This window comes from Uranotaenia lowii, chromosome 3 (genome assembly GCF_029784155.1).
Source record: "Uranotaenia lowii strain MFRU-FL chromosome 3, ASM2978415v1, whole genome shotgun sequence".
Classification (NCBI taxonomy): Eukaryota; Metazoa; Arthropoda; class Insecta; order Diptera; family Culicidae; genus Uranotaenia; species Uranotaenia lowii.
The window spans coordinates 276,104,204-276,131,864 of NC_073693.1; the positions used below are offsets into that span (position 1 = coordinate 276,104,204).

At 33.6% G+C, this 27,661-nt stretch overlaps 1 protein-coding gene across 1 annotated transcript in view; it reads left to right on the top strand.

The window, feature by feature from the left end:
* Positions 1–7,581: 7,581 nt before the first annotated feature.
* The window catches only part of LOC129756435 (neuropeptide SIFamide receptor-like), a 328,841-nt gene continuing 308,761 nt past the window's right edge, over positions 7,582–27,661 (top strand). The window contains exon 1 of the mRNA XM_055753311.1: positions 7,582–8,683. The gene's annotated coding sequence lies outside the window, so the exon portion shown is untranslated. The remainder of the gene's footprint in view (positions 8,684–27,661) is intronic.

Below are 27,661 nucleotides of genomic sequence, written 5' to 3' on the forward strand. Positions count from 1 at the left end.
CAAAATGAGCCATTTTTCGTAGTCAAAACAAAAATTGGAGTATACCAATCGATTCAGCCGACATTTTTACATAAATATGTCTGGTTTGTTTGACTTTTTTGTGGCAATGTAGATTGCTACAATCGGAAATATGGGAAACTGGGCAAAATGAGAGGTTCAGAGACATTTTATCAAAAAGCGGTGTAGACCATTCGATTCCTCGTGTTTTTTACATAAATAATGGTTGTTTTTTCAAGCGAGACATTCTGGCCTGAATTGGGTTCCTTTTTTGGCTCGAAAATCCCCACTGTGCAATGGCGTCGGATCTATACCAAAAAGATTATCGTCCAGTTTGTTCCGAAAAACCTTAACCAACCCAACTGCCCCCAATTCCGCCTTCTTGAGAAATACTGGGCAATCATGAAGAGGAGACTCAAGGCCATACACGGTCCTATGGGGGGAGGGGGGATAGGGGTAATCATCTCCCAACCCCCCAAAGCGCAAGAAACCGTTACAAAATTCTCGCAATAGCTGGAATTTCTATAAAAACTTTAAACTTTTCCTAGTAGGTGTACTTTTGAATTTTCTAAATTTTCCCCTCCACTCCATGGATATATTTGTCAAGTAAAATTTTCAGTCCAAGAAATGAATTAACCGAAAGGTTGCCAGAATTTTTTCAGCATATATCCGGGCTATTTTATCAAAACTAGACAAAAACCGGGTATTTTATTTTTAAATTATCAACGAAGAACCCGCGCAATATCCGGGTAAATTTGGTCAAAACCGAGGATTTTTTTATCAAAAAGTTAAAAATTGTAAAAAAAATGTTTCCATTAAAATTTATCAACAGATTTTGAATCGTATTTAAGGCTTCCAAAAACTTTTAATGATACAAATATGAAACTTGCTTAGAAAATTTGGATTGAGACTCATAAATATTTGTTTCAAAACATTTTGATTTTTTTAGTTTTATTTGAACAAACTTTTCCCAAATTTCATTTCAAATATCCGGGCAAACCTGGATAAAACCGTTCAATCTGGCAACCTTCATTTACCGTAGCAACGTGAAATTACTTGATTCCAACAGGTGTTTTGAAAATAAATGTTAGCAAACATGTCAGGAAACTGGCTCGCCTCCGGCGGATTTTAGTCTGATATAACATTTCATTCTACGGCACTCTATGACGTTCACCAATCGAATCTAAATTTTACTTCATAATTTGAATTTACAATCAAATAAACCTTCTGTATTGAAACTCAAACCATGACACACAAAAACCCTATCTCGTTTTTAATATGGTTTTTATTTAAATAAGTGTATGTAATCAAGTTTATTCATTACTTTGATGATTAAAAACTTAGATAAACCAATCGTTTATATAATTACAAATTTTATTCTGATGAAAAATATTATTCAAGAACATAACTTTAGCCTCTTTCTTAATCAAGGTCTTATTTTGATTAATGTTGGTGCATTGGTTTTTTTTAAATAGGTTAAAAATTATAAGGAAAAATTCTGCACTTTTCTGACAAAACTTCTAAACATTTCAATATTTAATTTGAAATATGAGCTCCTACTACTTCCGCGAAAAAAGTTATAGAAGTTTTCTATTTGTTTACTGTTTCCAATTCTGTAAAATAATAAATGTACTTTTACTACTCACCGGGATGCTGACAAGATCTGGCTGTGTGTGTATCATAAGCATAAGCATAACCATATCAGTTTCGTATTTGATCATTAAAGAAATCATTCATTTCTCAAATAGTACTTTATCAGTGAAGAAGAATTGAATATGATGTATGAAGTTTTAATTGCGATCTCAATCAAAAATAACTTTTCTCGCTTTTTATTTTGATGACTGGTAGAATTGGATTTTATCTCTTTCTTTGATCACCGGCACTCTTAAATAAAAATTATGTTTTTTTTTTAAATTAAATTAAAGATTTTTTCCAAGTAAAATTTTCACCGCAGTAACAGAAAATTACTTGATCTTAAAATGTATTTGCAATTAAATGTTTCCAGGCAAGTCAGAATTTTTTTTTCTTCAATCACCCTTGGCTTGAAATATTCCGATATCCGACGCCATTTGACGTTCGCGAATTTAAACTAACTTTTATTGTGCAATTTTAATTTAAACCTTTTGTATTGGAACTCAAAATTTGATATACAAAAACCCTATCTCGTCTCCAGAATTTCGTGTTTTTTGTTCTTCTAAATGCTCAACCAAATAGGTTTGAATGATTTACACAAGGCCACAAAATTTACATTTATATGAGGTGCAAGGAATTTAAAAGGTAATTTTGACTAATTTGGGTGCCCTAATCTAAATATGCAATGTTTCTATCAGCTTTGGTTAATGAAATGGTTTTGAAATTAAGTAAAAAACATTTAAGAATTGTCTGCACATTTATTTTACAAAAACTTAAATCAAAAACAAGTCATTCAAAAATAAAAGTTTTAAAGGATTTTTTAAACTTCCCTCAAGATTTCGAGTAATTTCGAGTTCTGTGAAAAAAGTTCTAGAGGTTATATGTTTTTTAACTATTCCTCGTTGCTTAAATGTTTAGAAGTTTTAAACCAAAATAAATTTTAAATAATTTTAAAGCATAAATTTTTTTTTTTGCAGGTTTCAACAAGTATGTTGAACAAAATCAAGTTTTTTTACACTTTCTGCAGTAATGTCAAAAATACTGATAATGATATATTTCCATTTTTTTTAACTGTTGAATTTTACTATTTTAGTTCATGCATCATTATGTTATGCTGGAAGTATGATAAACAGAATCAAGATAAGATTTTTTCACAAATTGTTTGTTAGTTAATCAGTCAATTAGCTTCACTTAAAACTGATATATTGTAAAACTCATGATCACCAAAACTAAATGTGCTCAATAAAATTTGGCCAAAGTTTCAAAAATATTTTTTTCAAATTTGTCTCTTTTTTAATTCAGAATTTTAGTGTCCTTGAAACATAAGCCTTTAAATCTTAAATTTTAAAAATAAAACAATAGTTTCAAGCTTTTGTTCTTTCCACGACCAAATATTTCAATTGAATGTGACAATATACACAGAGTTTGTAAATTTAAACTTTAAAACCTGCGATAATAAAAATGGTAATCATGAGTGAGAAACGGTGTCCCTTCCCTTTATTGTTGTGTTTTTTTGGTAATGTTATTATTTTTAGTAGAATTCGAATTTCAAACACTCCCCCCCCCCCCCCCCCCCTGCACGGGTCATTTGCACGGGCCTGGTTGCTGAAGAATTTTCAATCATGCATCTGTCCCGATCTGAATTTCGGTAAAAATTTGAGTTTATTTTCTTTGTAGATCTTATATTCAAATAAATCATACATTTTATGTATTCTTTTTCTGTGCACTGATTGTTATGTCCGAAGCCTCAAATGTAGGTTTTATTCCAAATTTTAATTTGCATTCGTTTTCTGGTTTTTTGAAAGTACTTACATGAAATTTCTTAGTTCAGAATAAGAATAATTTTAAATCTTATGTTTTAATTCGTCTTGGTACATCTTCGTACCTGAAAATGAACAAATAACCTTTGAAAATGCGATTAATTTGATTAATTTTTGATAAATTACCGTAAATAAAATTGATTTGAAACTTTGATTGGGATTTACTTTGATAAGTATTCTCTTAAAAATAGTGGTTTCGAATAATAAGAACGAAAAGGCTGCTCTGTGTTTTTGTAGCAAAGCAATGACGCATTGCTTTAAATTTTTCCTGAATGCTTCATTGTACCAATTAAAAAGAGAAGATGGAGATCGTTTAAATTGCTTTTGTATGTGGAAAGAAAAAGGATAACTCAGGATGTTAGGTTGGATAATTATTGTAAATTAGTTGTAAGGTTTTTGAAATAAACAAAAAAAAAAGAAAGAAAAAGCCTCAAATTCTGGTGTGATTTCAAATTTTGATTCGCATTCGTTGTCTGGTATTTTGAAAATACTCACTTGAATTTTTTTAGTTCCGATTCCGATTTTAAATTCGTCTTGGTACATCTTCGTACCTGAAAATAAACACATCACCTTTGAAAATGTGATCATTTTGAATATTTTTTAATAACTTACCGGAAATAAAATTGATTAGAAACTTTGAATGGGATGTATTTTATGTGTGTTATGTATTCAAGTATCAGTGAAATTTATTATTTTTTCGAGTTTGTGTGATGATTACGAGTTACAATATATGGACGTGTCCTTCGCACGGGTCTGGTGTGCAGCAAATATTGAAGTCTCATTTAAACCTGTCCCCCCGTTTCCTTCCACGCGCTCTTTCAAAATGTACGTTGTTTCGCCAGATATTTACGATCCTTTTTGAAATTTTGGAAAACCACAAGTCTCTCCTACCTCCCTCCCCCCCCCCCCCCTCCAGCAGTTCTAGGACCACGAGCAAAGACACATCAATCAGATGAAGACCTGGTGGAATCAAATAGCTATAACGACGGACTAAGAAGGTGTACGCCGCCTAATGAGCCGTGTTTCAGGAAAAATTCAAGCATTCTTTCGAATGGTCTCTTAGAAGCTTATTCACCTAAAATTTAAGTTATTATTGATACTTTCAAGTTCCATAAACAAAGCTGTGTAGAAGTCTATTCAGCTTCAAATGAAACTTTGAAAAAAACAAAATTGACCTGAACCTGTGGAATGAAAGCTGAGCACGTTACCGTTGAACCATGGCTGATTTCTGATTTAATGGTATTTAAAACATATATTTGAAATAATTTAAGGGTTATCCTTTTAAAAGTTGGCGGGGTGAAATGTAGTAAACAATCAGCTTCAAAAAGTACAAACAGCAGTCGTGAAACGAGGGCTGCCGTACGAAATAAATTATCCTTGCCTTTGATTTTGCACACCCTGAATAGATAATTTCCGTGTGAGTCGTATCCGCAAATTTGAACGTAAGTGCACGACAGAAATTTTTTTTGTGACATTTGTATCTCATTGTATAATGCTTATTTACAGTTAAAAAAAGGAATATACCTAAACATGTGGGCCGTGGACAAGCCGCTGTAATTTCTGTTACAATGCAATCCAATTTAAAAAAAAACTGCAGAAACAAATTCTACAGGAGGAAGTTGTAATTTGTTTCTAGTTTCTTATTATTTTCCAAAATTAAAACACATTGTATATATATTTTAGATTTGCTGAATTCAGAAAACAAAAATTAAGATAATTATCAGAATTGTTCGATTTTTACGGCAAATCCTCGCATTCAACATTGGAAAAATAATGAGCTCAATCGACCCACATTTCCTAAGTGTCCATCGATGAACTTCCCGTCGAAATACTCTGCCGACAAAACTATGAAATGTAGTCTGATAGTGAATAGTTATATGTGGTTTAAATTTATGACCTAATAATATACAATCGCTGATAAATATGCATTTTCCAAATGATTTTAACTTTATTTATGTTTCTCCCTTCACCCATTTTTGTCCAATTCACCATCGACGTAGGGATAAAGCAACTTTTTTTGGCAAAACTTCTGAATGAAAATGATAGATCGAACTGTTACCAATTAACCCTTCGTTTCATAAAGTAACAAATTTGCAACAATTAATACATGGTAAAAATGAGAAATCGAATTGTTTTTTATGTCCTCATCATTTTCAACTGTAAAAAATGCTTTTTAAGGAAAAATTATAAAAAAAAACATGAAATGAAGGGTAAAGAAAGGTTTTTTGATGTTCTAAAACTAAAGGGTTTGTGTTTGACACAATGTTCGGAAAATCGCTCAGGAAAAGCAATCAGGATTCGTTTCAAGCTAGCATACTTTTACCTCCGAGTGCTGTGATAGGCACGTGGTGAACGTATCCGTTGAATATTTGTCGAACATCAACACTAACTAGATACATAAAAATATACAATGCCCTTTCGGGGGCTACCGTTGCTATTCGTCACGTGGCTAATCAACGGAGATCGACATACTTGATGATAACTTTTGAACGTCGTTCCCACAATCATTCAATAAGACCTATACTCGCATCATTGTTGATAATGTTCGTTGTTGATAGACGATCATTAATGTCTCAGAAGGAAAATCTGAAGGAATACCAGGACCACATGTTGAAAAAAGCCGTAGCACATGCTGGACAGTTAATTACGGTTAGTTAGGAATGATTTTGTTCTTCTACGGAAAGCGAAAAATTAAAACGCCTTCGAAAAATTTTCTAAGTTAATGTAAACAAACCATTTGAAAATTTTGACACAGCTCAATCCGCATTGAAGTTCCATAAAAGTTCCGCACGGAACCAAAAAGTTCGTAAGAAGTTCCGCATGGAACCAAAAAGTTTGTAAGAAGTTCCGCATAGAATCAAACAGTTCTCAAGAAGTTCGTAACGAAGCACGATAAGCCGAGCTGATATCCGGACTTTTTGAGGTACTTAGAACGCACAATTATGTTAAATGCTACTTGTTTAGACTTTTTATGTTCGTTCAGAAGTCCAAATGAAGCACTTTAGAAAAACAGATTCTATTTCTCTCGAGTACCTTTTACTCAGCGAAATGTGAAATTAAAACATACAAGATTAAGTAGCTATGTGACTGTTGGTTACTTAGGAAGTGCTACAGTAGTGGATTTTAGCAAGATTTTGTCGGATTCTGTCCGATTTTCGAATTGGCTATTGCAATGCCGGGATTGTGCCAGGTTTTTCGGTAAAAATGCTCGGATTTGTCCGGAAATCTTAAGTACGACGTACATGAAAGTTTTTGTATCTAAATTTTTTTTTCGTATATCTTGTATAAGATGCTGAAAATATACTTTATAAACTGAAACAAACAAGTTCATTTTGCTGATTAAATGGCTTTGATGAAAAAATAGTATATTTCGTAAAATTTCACAAAAAAAGGGTTCGCCCATTTCTCGATAAAAAAGAGTACATATATGTACTATTAAAAGAGTACGAATGGAATCTTAATCCCCAATTCAATCCGCAATTAGTTTTCATAATTTTTCTGAGTCGTCGCCATATAAAAGTTTGTTCCTTACACTCTCAAGCTATCATTTGAAGGTTAAGCCTCCAGAATCCCACAATGCCACCCTACGGTACCTGGTTCTTACGATACCTCAAGTCAATTCGACTCCAACCGAAACAATCCCAATTCAATTAAATCTTTGTCTGGTTGGTCCCCAACGATAATCTAGGCCTCTCTTCGAATTAATCATTCCTACTTCGGTTCAAACTTCTAACCTCTCCTGAGTTCCAACTCAAAACCAGTGCAGCCAGCTAACCGGCTAACTTATCAGTTATCAGAACTGCAGGCAGGAATGTAAACAAATCTCACCGAACCAGTCCCTCTCAGTAGAAAAAGACCGCCTTTTATTAAGGAGAGTCAAGGGCGGCAAGAGAACTGCGGAAGCTGTCTGTCACTCACCAGAGACGACGACGACGGTTAGTCGAAACCAATGGAGCAGCCTGGTGTTTGCTAGTGCGTTGAGAATTCGGAGCAACGGAAGCTCGTCTCGTCGCCTGTTCAAGACCGTCTGGCGGAGGATAACACACAGACGATTGAGGCATGGCGAAGCGAGGGTGGCGAATGATAAAAAATACCTCAAAGATCACCATCTCGGTTCAGTTTTCAACGGATTGTCGCGCCGGTCGGTTGCTTTGGCTGGCTCCGGTCTAGTCTAGTCTGGTTGTTCCGATAGGGATTTCGGATTGCGGTGCCGGATAACCGTGATAGCGAGTCCTTCCGGTTTCTTTCCTTTCTCGATTTTTTTTTACTCGGGCCGCTAGTCGCGATACGTGGAAATTTCGATTCGTCATTGGCACGGCGACACGTCTTGCATGCTTCCTTCGACATACGTGTTTTGGGTTTTGTGATGGGATTTTAACGGCGCTGCTGCTGCTGGTTTCTGCTGTGTTTCATTTTGTGAATCGGTGAAGATAAGTCGAGGAAAGTCGAGGCCTGATATGGCCAAGATACGACCTTTAGGGAGATGGATGCTCCCTCTGGGTGTAATTGAAGAGTAATCCGATAGAAGCCTCTTATCATTGTGCTGCGGTGTGGATGGCAGAGATCCCTTCGTTCATTCGTTTCCTGTTTTGGGCCCAGTAGGCAGTGGATTAACGATGAGGAGCCGGATGAAATTAAGGGGTTCGAATGCTGATGACAGCCACTGCCGACATCCTGGGAAGCAGCTTCCGGAAGCAACTGGTGATCTATCTTCAGCTGGCATGGTGGATTAGGCAGTGCGGTGAAAAATTGTGCACAACACGAGTTTGAAATTGTTTGGTCGACTTCAAGCCAAAATAGCTTCCAGGATGTCATTCGATTGGAGATCCAAGTTAGTTTACCGATGTGGAGCTGTTACTGCAGTGTTGTAAAATGTAATATTTACTGCCGATGACCGACCTGTGTCTAGTCTGTGAGTGAGTGAGTGAGCGAACGCACTTTTTCTTTTGGTCCTGGAAAAACGTGACAGGGACCAGTGGTTATTGTTAGTGAAAAGTTTGAACCGACGATTACAACTGAGGAAGATAGATTCTGCATTACTGTTTCGGCGCGCTATGATATTGATTTAATAATCGAAAATTGTATTTACGTCTTGGTGCCAATAGTTGTTCAGTGTGAATAGAAATATTTGTGCAATTTAACTACTGCATTCAGTATTCTAGTGTGGTGAAGAAGTTGAATTTAAAGTTGTGATATGGAAAAGATAAAACTGTTAACGTAGCTGAAATTATCAGGTAATTCTAACAGCCTCAAATGAACTTTGTCATCATATTTGTTGATTTTTGCTAGAAACTTACTTAATAAATCTGATTTAAAGATGAGATTACTTGATTAGATTTCTTAGCACAATTTTAAGGTGATTATCTGCTGTGTGAAATTACATAAACAATTTATGTTCAACCGATCTCGAAGGTGAAACTATCATCAAATCGAGCGATTTAAAATTATGAAAAGCTTTGAAACATTAACCAATTTTAGATTATAGATAATAATTGTTTGTATAAAACATTTGTGTGTAGAGTTTGATACCTTTAGATTTTGCCATATAAAAATGCAAAATTGAAAATAGTGTAATGAACTTGAAAATGTTGTTAATCACTGATAATCACGACAACCACAATATATGGTGAATGGGCCCAACGGCTCTAAATTGCTTTAATTAATAAAACTTAGTGCAACAAGGTAAAAATGATAAAAAAACAGCTTGACATAACTAGTTGAAATCATATACAACAAGATAAAACTTGATGAAGATCAAGATGACGAATCTTCAATAGAAAGCAAAATTTTACAAGATAAAACATGACAAAACTACATGATTGAAATTAAAACTGAACAGCACAAAAGCAAATAAGAAAATGTGTAGACATAATAATTGAAAATAATATTTAGCAAGATAAGGTAACATAAATATAAAACATAACAAGATAAAAAGATTAAAACAAGGCATATCAATTATTTAAAAAAAATAAACAAGATGAGACAAGTTGAATCATGCTGAAACAAGACATTACATAACAAATCATGATAAAACAACCCAGAAGAAACCAAACTAAAAAATTGAAAACAAACTTGAAAAAATCAATATATACAGCAGACCCCGTTTGATTTTGGCAACACGCGCGAACATTTTATGTTGCCTAAAGCGACCGTTTTTTTCTTAACTTTTTTTCACTTTTAACTACAAAAAACTACAACGGAACAAAAAAGTAGGGGAGAGTGGGGTAATGTGGGCCACTCTGAATATCTCAGATGAGTGTTGAAATAAAAGTCTAAATCCAACTGTCATCGCCGTCGCTTTGGGTAAGCATATTTTTCTTAATGTTGTTGACTAACATACGCATCATATGCTTCTTTTTTTCAAGCTAAAAAATTTAAAAAATGTACTTACATAATAAAACAAGCACCTGCTAATTGCATCGATGGGGAAACTAAAGTGCATAACAAAAATATGTGCATACGCTTATGATCTTAGTTTTGTAATATTTTTTCACGTGGAAAAGGAATTTTTGATGAAACATCAATAAGTCACAAAAACGGAATCGAGGGACACATTTTATAGATAAAAGATCAACGGAAATCAACACCTTGGATGGCGTCAGATAACGAAATATTACTTCTGCTCGTTACCCATACCCGAGTGTCCATATTTTGGGGGTTTTATGTGAATTTAAGTCATTCACAACATATAAAGTTCAGCGGAAGCCGCCATCTTGGATTAAGATAAGATGGTGTCAGATAGGTTAATCAGACTTCTATTCGTTCAGCCCATTCACCAATATTGGTATTGATTGTTGAGGTTTCATGCGATTTTAAGCCCTTTTCAATCTTTTGAAGTCCAGCAGAAGCCGACATCTTGGATTTTAAGATAGCGTCAGACAACGAAATTCGACTTCAACTCATGGTTTATTCCACGGGTCATTCACAACCAATCCCTTTTCATATAAAGAATCTGTCCTCATTTACTGTACCAATGATCAACAATTCAGAAATGAGGAACTCAACCTTAGGATGTATTTGATTGGCTTTCGAGAAAAAACGTCAAATTTAAGCGTTTTATATGGCTCTCATGAAACTATTATAAAGCTAATAAGCTATTTATCAGACCATAATAAAGCTATTGAGCATTAAATTGACTAACACCATGGGCACAAAATGATGTCATTGTGATGGTTTCACAGTGTATGTTGTTCGAAAATATTTTTTAGGCCTATTTTTTATCAATTCCATCATGATTCACCGTCAGATTTACTAGGCGCATTTATTTTAAGATACTGTTTTATACACATTTTTCCCAAAATCTTGACTGGCAGTAAAAAAGATGCTCATAACCATTTTATACATATAATATATAATACATCTTTTTTTTTAATATTAATTTTATCACATTATCCTCAATAATACATCATAATCATCACTCATCAATCATCATGGTTGCTGGAAAAAATAAAAATAAACTCGAAGAACTCCCAGAATCGAAAAAAAAACAAAAAGTGTAAACATCTAAGGTATAAAGATGAGTTGAACTATATATGTTTGTTGGTTGGTTTGTTTGTTTGTTTGTATGCACTTTATACAAATCCACACCGCTTAACCGATCAACCTGAAATTTGGTACAGAGATGTAGTTGGACCAGGGTAAGGTTTTAGTAATAGTTCTGAGCCTCTCCCACCTAAGAAAAAGGTCCCTCCGATACAACTTTTAATTTTATTCCCAAGAACCGAAAGTCATGACAGCCATTTTGTCAACCGACTTTTTTACACTTGGCGAGTTGTTTTCACCATCACCATGGGCCGGGCATTAGAAACGACCGTCCAGAGTTCACGTGTACTGGAAAGCAAATCAAAGCTTGTTGAGCATCAAAGATTTGAAAGAGGAATTTTTTTTCGGGTGGTTTTTGTACATTCTACTGTTGAAAGCACGTGGTACTGGTACGAGATTTTTGGATGCAAAAATTAGCTTACATTACTTTTCTTTCATACAAAGATCTGAAAAGTGAATGTTGAATTGACTTCTTCAGCTGAATAACTATTTGCATTGAGTGCTGAACAGATTTTCATAAATTCCAGCTTTTAAGAACGAACTATTTATATATTTTTAGAATCCCTTATAGAGAAAGAAAAATAAATAAATATCAGAGTTTAAAGTTGAAGGCATCGATTTCAACGCTTTGATAACCGTCGGGAAATTTAAACGGGGGATTAGAAAATTGATAAGCTAATTGAATCTGAGATATTAAGTTATAAATATTTCAAATTTATTGGTCAATTTATAATTTTTTGACTTATTTTTCGTTATCAATGTTTTCAATTCTACCATCCAATTATGAGAAGACTTATTGTAGAACCGTTGGGTACAGCGAATTCAAACAAATTATAAATAAAAATTTTAACATTGATCACTCTTTACAATAATGGATGGGAACTCAAATAAAATCTTTTTCATAACATGAAAATGGCAACTTTGGCTAAACTTATTTGTTTTCGATAACTTCAAAAAACTATTAGTGGAACTTTCAACATTTAAAACAAGTACTCATAAAACAGTGTGAAATAAATTAGCGAAAAAAGCAAACGTACAATTGAAACATGAAAAATGAGCCTTTCACATGGTTTAACAAGATTCTGAAGTCTATTCAGCAATTTCTAAGTAAATAAAACTTGAATATACATAGTACATGGAACGATATTGAAAATTAAGGGATTTTTATTGGTTGGGAGATAGGAAAAATAAACAAAACTTTTATCATTTGAAGATAAAAAAAAATGAAACGTATAAACGCAGTGAAAACAATAAAAACAGTGAATAATCTAAAAAAAAAAACTTTAATAAGATTAACAAATTTCTTATAATGATGGATCCTTCCAAAATTTTGAAAATTCAAACGACCCATTTTGATTCGTATTTTATGTGAATCCGAGCAAGGCCAGGTAAAATCAGCTAGTGTTTTATAAAAGCTTTGATTTTAAGCATAATGATTTTATCGAAGATTGAAAAATTGGTCAGGATGACGTTTCTAGGATTTCAGATTAATTACAGTTCTGGTGATGCATATAATGCGCTTTACCATTTTATGAAGATTAATGTTATAGTCTAACGAAAAATTACTGACCATAATAAAGCTAAAATTGTTACACTAATCTTACAATTAGGAAATTGAAGTCTAACGAGTTTTAAGGTATCCAACACTCAGAAAAATCTTGGTGTTTGAACAAAAAATAAATTGATTTTGATTCAAAAAAATATTCTATTGTAACAAACTTTTTTTTATTTGATACAAGGTATTATGAGTATTATTCTAAACAATAAATTGAAACAGAGGTTTTATTCTTTGAACTAAAATATACTGAGAATCTAAGAATTTGTTTTAATTTCAAAGATGAAAAATTCTTTGCAATGAAGGAAAACAGTTAAGAAACAATTGGGCTTGTGATATAGCTCAGTTGGCAAGTCTGTTGCCTCCTGAGCAGATGTCCGCGAGTTCGAGCCCAAGAGTAAACATCGAACACAGTTGTACCGGATAAGTTTTTCAATAACGATCCGCCAACTGTAACGTTGATAAAGTCGCGAATGCCATAATGATGGTAAAACGACTATAATCGAAACAAAAAAAAAGCTAAGAAACAAAGAATTTTTTATTTGTCCCAGAATCAAAGTTATTTTCCTTGGTTTGGCGACTAAACAAAGGAACATTACTCTGTCCTAAAAATCTTTTTTCGCTGCGTGAATAATTAGTTTTGAATTTAGGTTTATCAAGTAATGCCTCAACTTTTTTTTACTCATACTCTAATCTTTAATCTTAAACAGGGATGAGCAACCGCGGCCCTCGTGGCATGTTTCTAAGGCCCTCTAGAATTAAATTTATAAACGATTTTTTGTACGATCGATTGTTAATTAACAGAAAATAGCAGTCCCTACTAACAAAAAAAATATATCAATAATTTGATCGTATCGGGTGGAAACTAAAATTTTGAATTTTTTTCGAGGTCCCAATACGCAAACATAAACAAGCTCAGAGAAAAATGAGAGTGTGTAGGTGTTAGCTTTTCCTCTCCGCGTTTTTGCCAGTATTTTTTGTTTTGTTTATGTTTGCCCAGCCCAGTTGTGCTCAAAATGCCGTCGAAAGAAGAAGCGTTTCACAAGCGCGTTGTAAAGTTCTATGAACTGCACAAACATCTCGGCAAAAAGTATACAGTACAACATTCTAAAAGTGAAAATGTAGCGGCTTCCACTGTTTACCATATTTAAGGGGGGAGTAGGGTCTAACGGATAAAAAAAACACCATTTTCACGAATTTTTTTTTAGAGCTATCGTTCAAACAAATGTATTCAAATTTTTCGCATTATACAAAGCATTGTTGAAAGAACATTTAGTAATTTTTTCGTAGAAAAATACTGAAAAATGAGCCGGTGACGGAGCACTTTCGAGAATGCCTTTTAGAAAACAGGATTTGCGGTGGACACTGTATCTCAGCACAGAATCATCTGAAGTCAAAAAATCAGAGCAAAATATTTTAAATAGACGTTTTTCTGGACCCCAACGTTTTAATTTAACTTAATTTTTTTTTAAAGAAATTTTTGTGGCTGTTTGAAGTTAAAACTACGATTTTTCATGAAAAAATCCGCCATTTTTTATCTGTAAAATCTCCCCAAAGTAAAACAAAAAAAACGATGGGGTCTGGTATTTCATATGTAGAAAATATGTTCCAAATTTGAAAAGAATCGGTGAAGTAGTTTTCAAATGACACAGTATTAGATAAGAGGAGATAAAGGCCTATAATTTCTACAGTTTTGCTTCGATTGACTTGAAAATTTGACACAACATTCTTGAAATGTTTTACAATAAGAAAATAAAAAAATAAAAAAAATCGATTTTTTTAAAGTGTTAGACCCTACTCCCCCCTTAAATGGTCGTGCCTTCAACAACAAGGATTCACTGAGCCAACGGTATGCCGCCAAAAGCTAGTTGTTCTCACCAGTTGGAATTAAGTGCCGAAAGAAGACAGGAGCCCCAGAATACACTGAGGATCAGATTTCGACACTTAAATCCCAATGCCGCTGGGATGATACAAAAATATTTCGGAAAATGTTTTGTTTTGGGCGACGAAAGTTACTGCCCTCTTTCGAAGACGAACATCCCGGGTAACGATCGATACTACTCCAAGGATAATACTACTACACCTCCGAACATTAGATACAAGTTCAAACATACATGTACGTTTGAACAGAAAATGATGCTGTTCATCGCCATTTCCGAGAGAGGTATTTCTAAGCCATGGTTCAAACCTTATGGTTTGGCTATGAATCAAGATGTGTACCAGAATGAATGTTTGAAGACATTTTCGATGCAGTTTCTCCACAAACATAATGCAAATGGACAATAAATCTTTCCTGAATACGATCTCATTTGTACCCAAGAACCACAACCCGACAAATCTGCCTCAGTGTCGCTCAATCGAAGATTTTTTCGGAATTTTGAGCTCATTGGTGTACAAAAATAATTGGAGGGCCAAGAACTGCAAACAATTGATTGGTAAAATCAAGAGATGTATTCACAAAGTTGACATGAAGGCGGTACAACACTCCTGTTCCGACCATGATGAATGAAGTTGGACTTTTTTCTGATGGTGGTCTCAAAAGCCAAATCGCACGTTCAGCCATATTGAAAAAAGTTTTGACAGCAGGCTGAAGTGTTTACGAAAAAGGGGGTCCATGGATGCCGGGTTTTTAGAATAACAATTCAGCAAAATTTGGAAAAAAAAGTCTTTGTACATATGTCTTGGGATAAGCTTATAGTAGACCAAAGATCAAAAGATTTAAAACCAAATTGTGTTTTAGTTTATTTTATTTTATTTAAATTAGACTTCCGGAAACAGAGAAATGATTTGAGTATTCAATGAATTAATTTTATTCGAAAAACTTTTTTAAATCTTGAATTACAAAAGACTCCGTACTTTTTCGATGTTTCGAAATAGCTGTGCTTAACCGTGATAATAGGAAGGATCTTTTAAGGGTGGACAAAACAACCAAAATCCTAAACCGGATGTTGCTTGTTCGATCGATGGCATCAAGGTCAGACTCAATATGTTCACCATCGAAGTTGCAGTCGAGGCTACATCATGCGCTATGTCACTGCAACCGCTGACGCCGCCCCCTTCAACACCCTTCAGCTCATCGGTTCCCTCGATTAACAGGGACAAAAACTCCATCTGGTTTTCCCAAATGATACCCTTCAGATCCGGATTACTCGATTGGATCTTCTGGACTAGCGATAGCAACAGGCAGGGGTCCTCCTGAAGCAGCTGTTTCATCTCGATGAAGATCGGATGTTCCTGCAGGAAGGCAAGTCCCTTCTCGAACGATGGAATGACATGCCTCGCCTTGTTACCATCACGCAAAAAATTATATTGTAAAAGCAGTCAAATTTGGATCTAGAATAATAAAATTTTTGGTTGGGAAAAGGCGCAAATATATTTTTGGCCACACTGAATAAAAATATCGATTTGATTCAAACTTATCGTTTGATTGAAAACGAATAACACCCTTTTCTGAAATGATTTACATGCTTGTCAAAGTAATAAAATTTTGGGTCAATTACACAAATATTTTTTAGCTTTAAATAAAAAAAATAGGAGGGCCGGTTAAAAATTAACAATATTTTATGATTTTTAGGGGAGAATGGGGATACTTGATCCCTTCTTCTTATTTTAATCATATCTTTTTGGGAAAAATTTAGCAACTCGTCGTCTTCTGTATTTTCTGACAGCGTGTAGTTTCAAGTTTATATGCTCCAAAAGTTGGAACGATACACGAACCCCTAGCTGAACTAGAAACATTTTCGTGGAAGTATAAAAATTGCGATAATTTTGAAGTTAAGGAAGACTTGATCGTTTATTGAAGGAGACTTGATTCTTCTTCCCGGGGGCCCTAGTCTTTGGAAAGATTCAAATAAAATTTAAAAAAAGAATGTCAATTGACTATTTTGGTCATGTTTTCGCCATTTCATAATTTATGATTGGCAGAAGAAGAAAATTCCAAAACTATGTCTCAACACTAGAGTCATTGCATATTTTAAGGCGTTATTTTGTGAATTGAAGAGAAAATTAACTTTCTTAGCAAATTGCACGACATCTTGTTTGAAAGAAAATTGCATACAATATCATTGCACAAAATCTATAGATCATGTTATTTTTTATCTAAAAGACGAAAGAAGAAATTAAAATTTGTTCCAGCCTTATTGTATAAATATCAGTTATTGGATAAATAATTGTAATATTTTATTCAGCAACGATCACGATCTGTTTAGAAAAAAAAAAACCTTTTTGAACTCTAGGGATCAATTGAACCCATAATAAACACTTTAGAAAACTTCATCTGAAAAATATTGAGAGTTTACCATTGTTTTGAAAATATGATATTTTGAAGTTCATATTACACTCTAACAATTTATGTATTGGAATATATGTTTATTTTTGTTTTAATTTCTCAAGTCAGAAACATTTTTAAGTGATAATAAAAGGTCTTAAAGTCGCATTTTGTGAAATTTTTCAAACAAAGTTCAATAACTCAAAAAATTATATTGTTTGAAATTTTTTGAGCTTTTAGCATAGTTGTTTTGCGCCATTTAGCACATTTTTGTAAAACATTTGATCCTTGTAAGTCATTCCAGTTTCGATATATAGCTTAGGAATCAAATATCACCAGGGTTCAAATATCCTCATTCTCCCCTATTCATGTTTGTTTCAATCGAACGAAAGCAAAATTGTTTTTGATTTTCGGATTGATGAGTGATGATTACTGTCGTTCAGAAGGTTGAAGAAAATAATTGCGGTTAATCTTCAAAATTTGTAACGTGAACTAGTCGGAAAATTCTATCAATATTTTGAATCTGTCTAAATAACTGAAGCAAATTCCATTCTTGGCGGTTCTCTAAAATTCCCCAAGGTCATGTGCCGAAAACCGTTTATGACCCGTAGCGCGGCACGGCGACCGTAAGATGTCGATAAAAATTGAATTAACTCATTGAGTGCATGGCGACCGCATCGACGACTGGAACCGTTTGAATTCAGGAGTCAAGCTATGGGACTAAATTGGTCGTGCGGCCGGGCAACTCGCTTTTGACGTCGATGATGGCCGGTCGGTCGTTTCGCTCTGTTCTATGCCGTGGTGATAAGAGTCGAAAATAAAAACGACGACCAACCAAACAGACCACCATCATCAATTCACTCGTTAAGACCTGTCAGTTACATGTAATTAAGTGGCGAATCAACACGGTTGACCCTCTGCTAGTGGCCAGTAGATGGCTACGCGATTAAGTGGCGAAACGTGAGGTAACCGGAAATTTGTGGATATGAATTTGGAATGTTGGGAATAACCACCGATTGATGCGGATTTTTTTCGGCGGTCAATTTGGCAGCTAATTGCTTTAATGTGACTGAGATGCAATCAACTATTGCTTGCTGAATGGACTTTTTTTAGTTCAAAATTTTTGCTAAAAAATAAGCTATCGAAATTTGAAAAAAAAAACGATGAAAAGGATTTTTAATACACATTTTCAAACAGCTTTTTTCACCATCCTCGGCCTTCGAAGCAGTATGAATATCTATTCTTTTTGCGCCAAAATTATGATTAAAAAATGTTTCGCTATATAACAAACTCGTAGACATGAGGCATTATAGCTTGAAGTTTTCCCAAACAACACTTATCATGGTATGAAAATTACTGATTGTATACAGTACAAATTGATTTTTTCAACAATTTATTAAAGCAAAAAATATCAGTTGCATCACTAAACAATTTCGCGTTTTTTATTTTCTCTTTTAAAGTCAAATATTCAAAAACGTTGGCAAAAACCAATTCTAAGTTAACATTTGTCCCGTATATTGGGGCAAGTGTAAACGCAAAGCTTATTTTCAGATGCGTCAGAGTAATGGCTTTAAGTTAGATCTAATACGTATTTCTGTTTGTTTGTTTTATCAAGTTTCATTGATATATCTGCAGTATTCCAGCAGTATATATTTATGTTTGTTATTCCACTATTAACGAATGCTGTTCAAAGCAAATGACCTTCATTTACAAAGACATTTAAGAATTTTAAATATCCGCTTCAGTTTCAACATTCGGAATACCCCTTCTGGTCTTTCCAACATATTGAATCATTTTGAAGATGAATCTCTTAAAAGTTCGACGTTTGCCCTTGCCCCACCGTGTAAGTTGACAGAAGGGAATATTGTTTTGAACACTTTAAAAGTAAACTTAATATTTCTCATAAAATGTTTGCTTCCAGTTGAATATCAGTTCAAGTGTTCCTTGAATACTTGAATGAAAATTCTTTCGGACAATGAATTACCTCACTTTTGGTCAATAAAAATCAGTTTATTTCACTGATACCTTTCACTTATGAACTCGTCAGTCTTATGTTATCTAATTTGAAGAAAAAGCTCTTGATCAGTTCATGTGTCGGATCGAATTTTTGAACTTCTTTTTCAGTTAAGTACATTTTTACATGTTCAACAAAATGTTTCCGATCTACCTCTGTTGAAAACATCTTATTCATATTTCTGTTAGTGTTATCAATATGATTCAAAAATAACCTTGTAGACAAAATGAGTTAAAAAGCTGTATGTAAATTCTTTACTTTCAGTATTTTTTTTTCAATTGTCCGCCGTTTATTTCCACATGCTGTGTACAATTAAGTAAGAAAAAACATATCTAGGTTGCATATCGCCCCCACGTGCATAAGAAATATAGGTACCTACCTGATTGAGAAACAGGCGCCTAATTATAAAATTTTTTCAGCGATCAATGAACATTATGCTTTGGTTACTATCCACTTGCGACGACGTTTGCTCAACCATAGAGACGAAAAACAAACCCCTCAAAGAAAAAAAAATCTCTAAAAATAGATGCCATGACTGTTCAATTTCAGATTTTGGCAAAAATAATGTATATGTTTTATTCGATCGGCAAAATGTCAATCTGGATCACATCTAGGAGTCATTCATAACCATGTGCTGTACAAATGAGCTAGGAATCAAGTAGAAAAAAAATCACATCAAGGCTTCATATCGCCACCCCTTGCATTGAAAATATGCTTGGTTGAGAAATACGCGCCAAAATATTCCCACTGATCAGTATGCTATGCCATGGTTACTATCCTCTCGCGACGTGTGTTTGCGACGCCTCGACCATGGAGACGTTTTGTTTGTTTATTTATTTTAAAGGGATTTTAACTCCACAGGAGGCATTCGTCCCTTAAACCATGGAGACGAAAAACAAACCGCCAAAGGAAAAAAAATCTCGAGAAAATGGATGTCATGACTTTAATTTGTTTTGGAAAACTACAAATTTTGTATGGGAGGCCCTCCTCTCTTAAGTCGGATGGGGTTTTGACTATTATAGAAACCATCTCAGGCCCCAAAAACCCTCAGATGCCAAGTTTCACGATGATCGGTTCAGTAGTTTCCGAGTCTATAGGGAACAGACAGACAGACAAACATTCATTTTTATATATATATAGATTTTAGAAACTAGGTACTGTATCAAATTCTATAAATTAATTATTGAAGGTTGCCAGAATTTTTTAAGTACGTATCCACGCCGGACAAATCCAATTTTATCTTAAAACCGGTCAATATCCGGGCATCTGATTCCAAAATGTCGATAAATATCAGGACAAATTTAGTCAAAACCCAGGAACTACTCAACAAAAATGTAGAAACAAAAAACTTTAGAAAAAAAATTTTTTTTCATCAAAATTTATCAGCAGATTTCAAATTGCAAGGGCAAAATCTAGGCTTTTTTCATCAAATTCCGTTAACGATTTGATTTCAAAATTGTTGACGAAACTCCGGGCAATATCCAGGCAAATTGAATAAATGCGGACAAAGTCCGGACTTTTTTCAATGATATCCACTGCCGAACTTTTTCAATTTTTGTATCAAATATCCGGACAAACCCGGATAAAACCGGACAATCTGGCAAGTTTATCATAATCTGTTAGCTGATAAGATATTTAAAAATCAGTTCTTTTTTGATTTTCTTGTGAACAGTTTAATTCGAATACTTTGCAGGGATTGTAAAGGAATTTTTTTTTTCAAGTCAATATTCTAGGACTAAAGCGTCATTTTTCAATAATTGAAAAGGTTTACAATACAACCAGTCATATTATTCTGTAAAAAGATGTTTACAATCAAATTCTAAAGAAAATCTTTTTTAAGTGATTCGAATTGTTCAATACTTCATGTAGGTTTCATGTGGGAGGTTTTCTTTTCAAAAAATTAAAAAAGAGTTTTGAATATAAAAAATCATCGGATGGAATCAAAATACTTTTCAACTCTTTTTAAAATTAAAAGAAGTCTTTCAATTCAAACTTCATGAAAAATATTTGAAAATCGAGCCTGTTTACTGTACATTAGATTTATTTACTACGACAGCTGATTTAAAAAAAAATTGAAAGGTTTTTCTATACAATAAGCTATCTTATTTTACCAAAACTTGTTTGCCAATACAATCAACCATCAAATCATGTCAAACCTTTCATGTTTATTTTTAATGGCAAAACTATTAGAGTTTTGTTGTATCTTTAAAAACGAAACACGCTTTGTTTTATTGAAAATCATCCCATAACTTAAAAATTTAGAAGTGTGTTAAAACAGTTTGAAACTTGTTGTAGTAGTCTCACATTTTATTATTATTTTAACAATAGAGTGTTTCAATACAAAAAATCATCAGAATATGACAAACACTGTACAACAAATCAATAAATCATCTCATGATATAACATTTTTTGGTGTAGAAAATTTGATGGAAATATCATAAAAAAAAATTATGGAAGCCCCCTCTCTCCCTACTTTGAATTATTTTAAAGCATTTCAAAACCCATCTCCAACCCCAAAAGCTCTCCTATTCGAAATTTCATATTGATGGGTTAAGTAGTTTTCGACTTTACAGAGAACAGACAGACAAACATTCACATTTATATACCTTCAGATGAGTTAATGGAGGTGTTGTGTATAAATTTGTAGATCAAAGTTTCATTTTTGGACCATTTCAATTGTGTCTCTCAGTGCAGCACAACAGTGGAAAATGGAAAAAGAGAATCCTCGTATTTGGTCTATCATGTGTTAAGCTATATAAAACTTGCCAGTTTGCCCGGTTTTATCCGGACTTGCCCGAATATTTAATACCAAATTTGGGAAAGTTCCGGTTCGGCCTGGTTATCCACATTGCGTTGAAAAATTCTCGAAATTATCCGGATTTATTTTATTTTTATAAAAATCCAACAAAAAATCCAATGAAATTGTCATTATTTATGATTGTTGCATCTAAAAACGATTAACTTATCATGATCGGTTTTTTGGAAGCCTATAATTTGATTAAAAATATGTTGACAAGTTTTATAAGAAACAAATTTCAAATTTTTTCTGCCTCATTCTTGTTGAATATGTCCGAGGTCTCAACAATGTTCGCTCGAATATTAGCCGGTTTCTTTGGTTGGAAATTTGAAAGTCGCGTTCGAAAAATTCTGGCAACCTTAATCTATATGCAATACATAAATTAATAGAAAGCAAAGATTCGAATATTTGCATCGATAACGATACAAATTCACATGAGAAGGTATACATTGCTGATTAGTATCGTTTATAAATAATTGAAATCACTTCAAGCATAGCTCGCGATGCGTTGCCGTTTTATTTCGACTAATTATTGCTTTACCATACTTTCCATTTTTCCATTTTCTGACAAGTTCCTGTCGAATGTTTGAGAAGAGTTCCAACTTTCGAGAAAGAATAATTTCATGACATAATTATTAAGTTGGCAAGATGATCGTTTTAGTATATTTTTTAATTAAAAAAAAAAACAATTCCCAATCATTCTAACCTATTAATGGCAGTCTCGCTCACGGTAGAACGACTGGAATGAGGTCGAAGTATTCAGAATCAATGCATTAATTTTGACTATTCATCATCGCTTTTCAGCCATCAAAAATAGCTATACCACATTAGACTGAGTCGATTTGGGGTCATTTTTGAATTTCTCAAACCCTGGGGTCTTAAAAGTTTCATTTTGGTCCAAAACTCATCCATGATTTTTTGCAGAGTTTTTCAGTATCGTTTACATGAGTAAATTTGAACTTTTAGGTTTGTATGGGAATATTGAATATTCTGTACTGAAAAATCAACATCATTTTTGTTTCTTTTGTGGAACCGAGCCTGGTTATGGATTTTGTGCCAATTTATAAATTTGTTCAAGGAAATTTCCCGCTGAACAACTTTGTCGAATATTATAACTTCGTATCTTTTTAGACAAATAAGTTATAAGCTATTCAACAGGTGTATGTCGTTTGGCATTGATAAACAATAAATTTAATTGACACCACTGCTTGGTGCCTAGCGAGGTATTGCATGACCACTTTTCATGCCATACTTCGTGGGGCACAAGCAGTGGTGTCAATTGAATTTATGGTTTATCAATCCAAAAAGACATGCACCTGTTAAACAGCTAATAACTTATTTGTCTAAAAAGATACGAAGTTATAATATTCGACAAAGTTGTTCAGCGGGAAATTTTCTTGAAGAAATTTATAAATTGGCACATAAACCATCAGCAGGCTTGGTTCCACAGAAAAAACAAAAATGATGTTGATTTTTCAGTACAAAATAGTCAATTTTCCCATACAAACTTAAAAGCTCAAATTTACTCATGTAAACGTTACTTAAAAATTCTGCAAAAAATCATGGATGAGTTTTGGACCAAAACGAAGCTTTTAAGACCCCAGGGTTTGAAAAATTCAAAAATGACCCCAAATCGACTCAGTCCAATAAGCATATGATCATATTTTGTTGTAAATTTTAGATTTCCCACCAATGAAATTTGCGGGTGCTTGTTTAGTTATGTAAGTATATTTTTTAAGCTGGTTAAAAAGAAGAAGCATACGATGTGTACATAAGCCAACAACATATATGAATATATGTTTACGCAAAGCGATGCCGATGATAGTTGGATTGAGATTTTTATCCGAATACACAGCTGAAATATATAGAGTGGTCCACGTTACCCTTACTCTCCCCTAATACATACTTTTCAATCACAAAAAAAATCATTTTTACCCCCAAAATCTTCACTTTTACCCCAATCGTGGTTATACACCCCGGTTCCCCGACAACTGCTTTAGATAGTACAGATTGAGAAAACCAGTGCTTTCGAAGATTTTGTAATGTTTCAAAGATATCTTCTTCTACCTTTTTTCACCTTGACTGTGATTTAATCCATTTTTAAAATAACACATTTAGGCGGTTTTGTCGGTCGTGAGCCTAGATAAAGACCAGCAAAATGCTCGTCTCATTTTATGTAATGCAAATCAACGCTGCTCGACGAGACATTTCGAGCAAACAAAAGATAACTGGAGCAAGATCACCAGAAGATCGTTGTGACGGTTTTTTTGTCCGACTTTTAGTACTTTTCTTCTGATAGATTGTTGTATTGTCAAGGTAAGAAAATTCATTTCTCAGAACTGAAACACCATTTTGTATTTCATGGACATGCTGTCGTTCAATGTAACAAGATAGACAAAGCTTATAGGATAAAATCGCTTTCCTTTCTTTGACAAAAAAAACACCGCTTCGAAAACATTTGGAAACACGATTGAAGGTGTCTCGCTCTATTTCATCACATTCAGTTGGGCTTAGATAGGCCGCGAATGGGAGCAAGAATGAAAACAATCTTTCAACCTGACACATCATATGGGCCAACAACATTCGAGAGACGACGACGGCAAACATTGGGGGTACTTTAGCACTGTCAATGATAAGCCTCAGGATCAACAACAAGAACAAAAATAACAACAACAACGGCTCAGCAAGTTTTATCTTTACAGCTCGACTAAACGACTACGAGACCTGGCAATTATTATTCTTGTGCAGGTATTATAATGCAGCAACTGCCAAGCCTAGCCGGAGCGAGTATTTCGCTTATTTGCCACAATATTTTACATTCGCTCACTGAACGTGCGTTCGATGGCGTTGATTGTGTGAGATATCGCTCGCTATTCGCCAAGAATGAAAAAAAGTTTAAGAAAAAAATACAACAAATAAATAAATAACAGAACGGAAGAAAATCTCGTCCCGGTTGATTTATGCGCCTCAGCAAAATCCAGCCCTCAGGCTCAGGAGTTTCGATATAAATCCGGACCGGTTCCCAGGAAAATAGGAGCAGTTTTGCAAATCGAGCATCATTTCATTACATACCTATATGTAGGCCTACAATCTTACTGAAACGGGGTTGCGTGCTATTATTTATATAGAACACAGGAATTTACGCCCACATAAATCGTTTTTAATTTTAATTTAATGATTAATGGCATTTCGGTGAATTATACATTCTAATAGGAAGAATTTCAAATGAAAGTAATGAAAATTATAGACGGATAGATTAGATTAGGAAGCATGAAAGGTGTTGAAAATGAGCCAAGAGCGTGATTTGAGAAAACTTCTTGCCGCACAAGACCATTTGTCCCACATCGTATTATTGTCTAGAAGAAGCAAAGTCGATAGGCGAAAGTCAGCCTATCGACTTTGCTTCTTCTAGACAATAATACGATGTGGGACAAATGGTTTTGTGCGGCAAGAAGTTTTCTCAAATCACGCTCTTGGCTCATTTTCAACACCTTTCATGCTTCCTAATCTAATCTATCCGTCTATAATTTTCATTACTTTCATTTGAAATTCTTCCTATTAGAATGTATAATTCACCGAAATGCCATTAATCATTAAATTAAAATCATAAACCAGCGGTGATAAACTGTTAACACATAAATCGTTTTTATAATAACCTTTCCTCCTGGTTGAGCAGCTGGCAAAGGAATTAATCAAGTTTTGGATCAAATGTAGTAAAACATTATGGGAAAATATTCAAGATAAACAATATCAGAAAAGAAGCTTAGTTTAGTTGTAGGTATGTAACTTATTTATCAAATTCAGAATTTTAAAATTTGCCAATAGAATTTGGATATCAATAAAAACTCCGATAGACTTCGTTCTAACAAAAATTCTATAAAAATGATTACCTAATAATCAATAAGTCACACCAACGCAACAAATTTTCAAATCATTGCTTGTGGGGAATCGTGGGCCACCTATATTTTGGTGTTTTTATACACATTCAGAACTTAAAATACGTTTTTTCCATCTGCACAGTTTTCTTATGCCAAATTAAATGTTTTGTCTATTTTTTTCTAATGCGATAGAAACGAACATAAATCTTATATATGGAATTTTGTCGAAATGTTCGCGAGCCAGGAATAAGGAACTATACGATCATACACAACTCTCTTTTTTATTTCCCCATCTGAAATTGCTTTGTAACAACTAAATGAATTCTGAAATTTCAGTTTTGGGCCAACTATCAAACTTTGCAAGTTATCTAGTCAATTTGGATTAAGTGGCCCACGTTTCCCCACAGCTTTTCAGAAAAACAAAAATACTTTTATTTAATCAGTCAAAATTCGGGAAATTGATGTATTTAAAAAAATAAAAAAAGCCCATGATATTTTGAAAATGTAGATAACCTTTAAATTTATTTTTTTTCTTTTTATCTTTTATACTAAAGAAGTTATGAAGCAAAGAAAAAAGTGACCCATGATACCCCACTTTCCCCTATTAATTGTGTTATAGTAAAGGCATAGATGCAATAAAATTTATTGGGAAAACGTAATATAGGATTGTTTTGGCTAGATTACATTCACCCTAACTATGCAACTTTCAAATTCAAATCCATAAAAGCGAATCGGGCGGGATAGTTCTCAAAAAGTCGCTAGGCTACAGATGATCACTGGCATTTCTAAGTCCATTAGTGAGATTATATTTCTCTTTCCTTTCAAGCAAAGATAAAGTTTTGTTATGAATATGCTGAGCAGATATTTTTTATTGAAAATTTAATTATTTCATTTTCGTCGGGAAAATGGCTTGTTCTATAAGCATTCAAATATCGGAAAATTAAAAAAAGAACAAAAGGAAATTGATTTTTCTTAAATTTTGAATAATAAAGACAGGGGGAATGATTTCAGATTTCTTATCAACACGACTAAGCATTAAAGTCTCCGACAAACAGTCTGAATTCTCGACAAAAACAATATTTATATTTCTGTGATTCTACCCAAAAGTTTTGTGACGATTATCTGTGATGCCATTTTCAGTAAATTCACAGAAAAATAATGCCAAATATCGATATATTCTTTCTTAAAATTAGGCAATCGACATAACCATAGTCGTAAGATTTTCATGAATCAGCTGTGAAAAGCCTATCCCAGTGGCACAAATTCATGAAAATTCATAAAATATGTTATAAAAAATCAAAAATGTAAACTATAACTTTGACGAAGTTTGTTTAAAAATCTGTGAAATTATAAATTTTTTTTGTGATTTCAAAAACATGATTCAATATGCAGCAATGAAATGATCTTAAACGGAACATTTTTTTTTCATCGTTTGTAGAAAAAACATCTGGTCATCGATGACAAAATATGAAATGTGAAAAAGCTTTTCGAAAATGGACATTTATGGGATTTTAAGTCTACAAATTAAATAACGATTCAACGTCTAACGCTGGGAAGACAGTTATTTGCTTAAAAATATATTTTTCTCACAAAAAGTGTTAGCTTTATACTTCCGGTTTAAACTGAAATGATGACGAACAGTAGCATCAGTTGCAAAAAAGAGTTTCTCCTATAAAGGGGTTCAAATCTTTTTCGAACCACAGAAAGTTGAAGATCTATCTGTGGTTCGGAAAAGGTTATAATTTTCGTTGCTCATAAAAAAGGGAAACAAACGAAGTTTTTGTTTGTAAGAAAGTTAAGTACAAAAGTTCAAATCGATTATAATTAAAATTATTAAAAATGATCAAGATTTAGTAATGCAGGTACTTGTTCAATATTGGCTGATATAATTCACCCGTTTTTAAGAGAAAACGGAGTAAAATTTCTGTTTTCTGTAAATCATGAATTCGTTTTATTTCCAATATTTTTCGTCTAAAATTTGTGGTTATAAAAAATGTCTTTAGGCACTGCTCATTATTAATTCATATTACTTTGAGCACGGCCCGCCGAAAATATTTCAAATTCAATTTGGCTCGTTGCTCCAAAAGGTTGCTCACCCTTGTTCTAATTGATGTTTTATATTCTGAATTGGAAATTTGCTGATAGATAAATATAAAGTG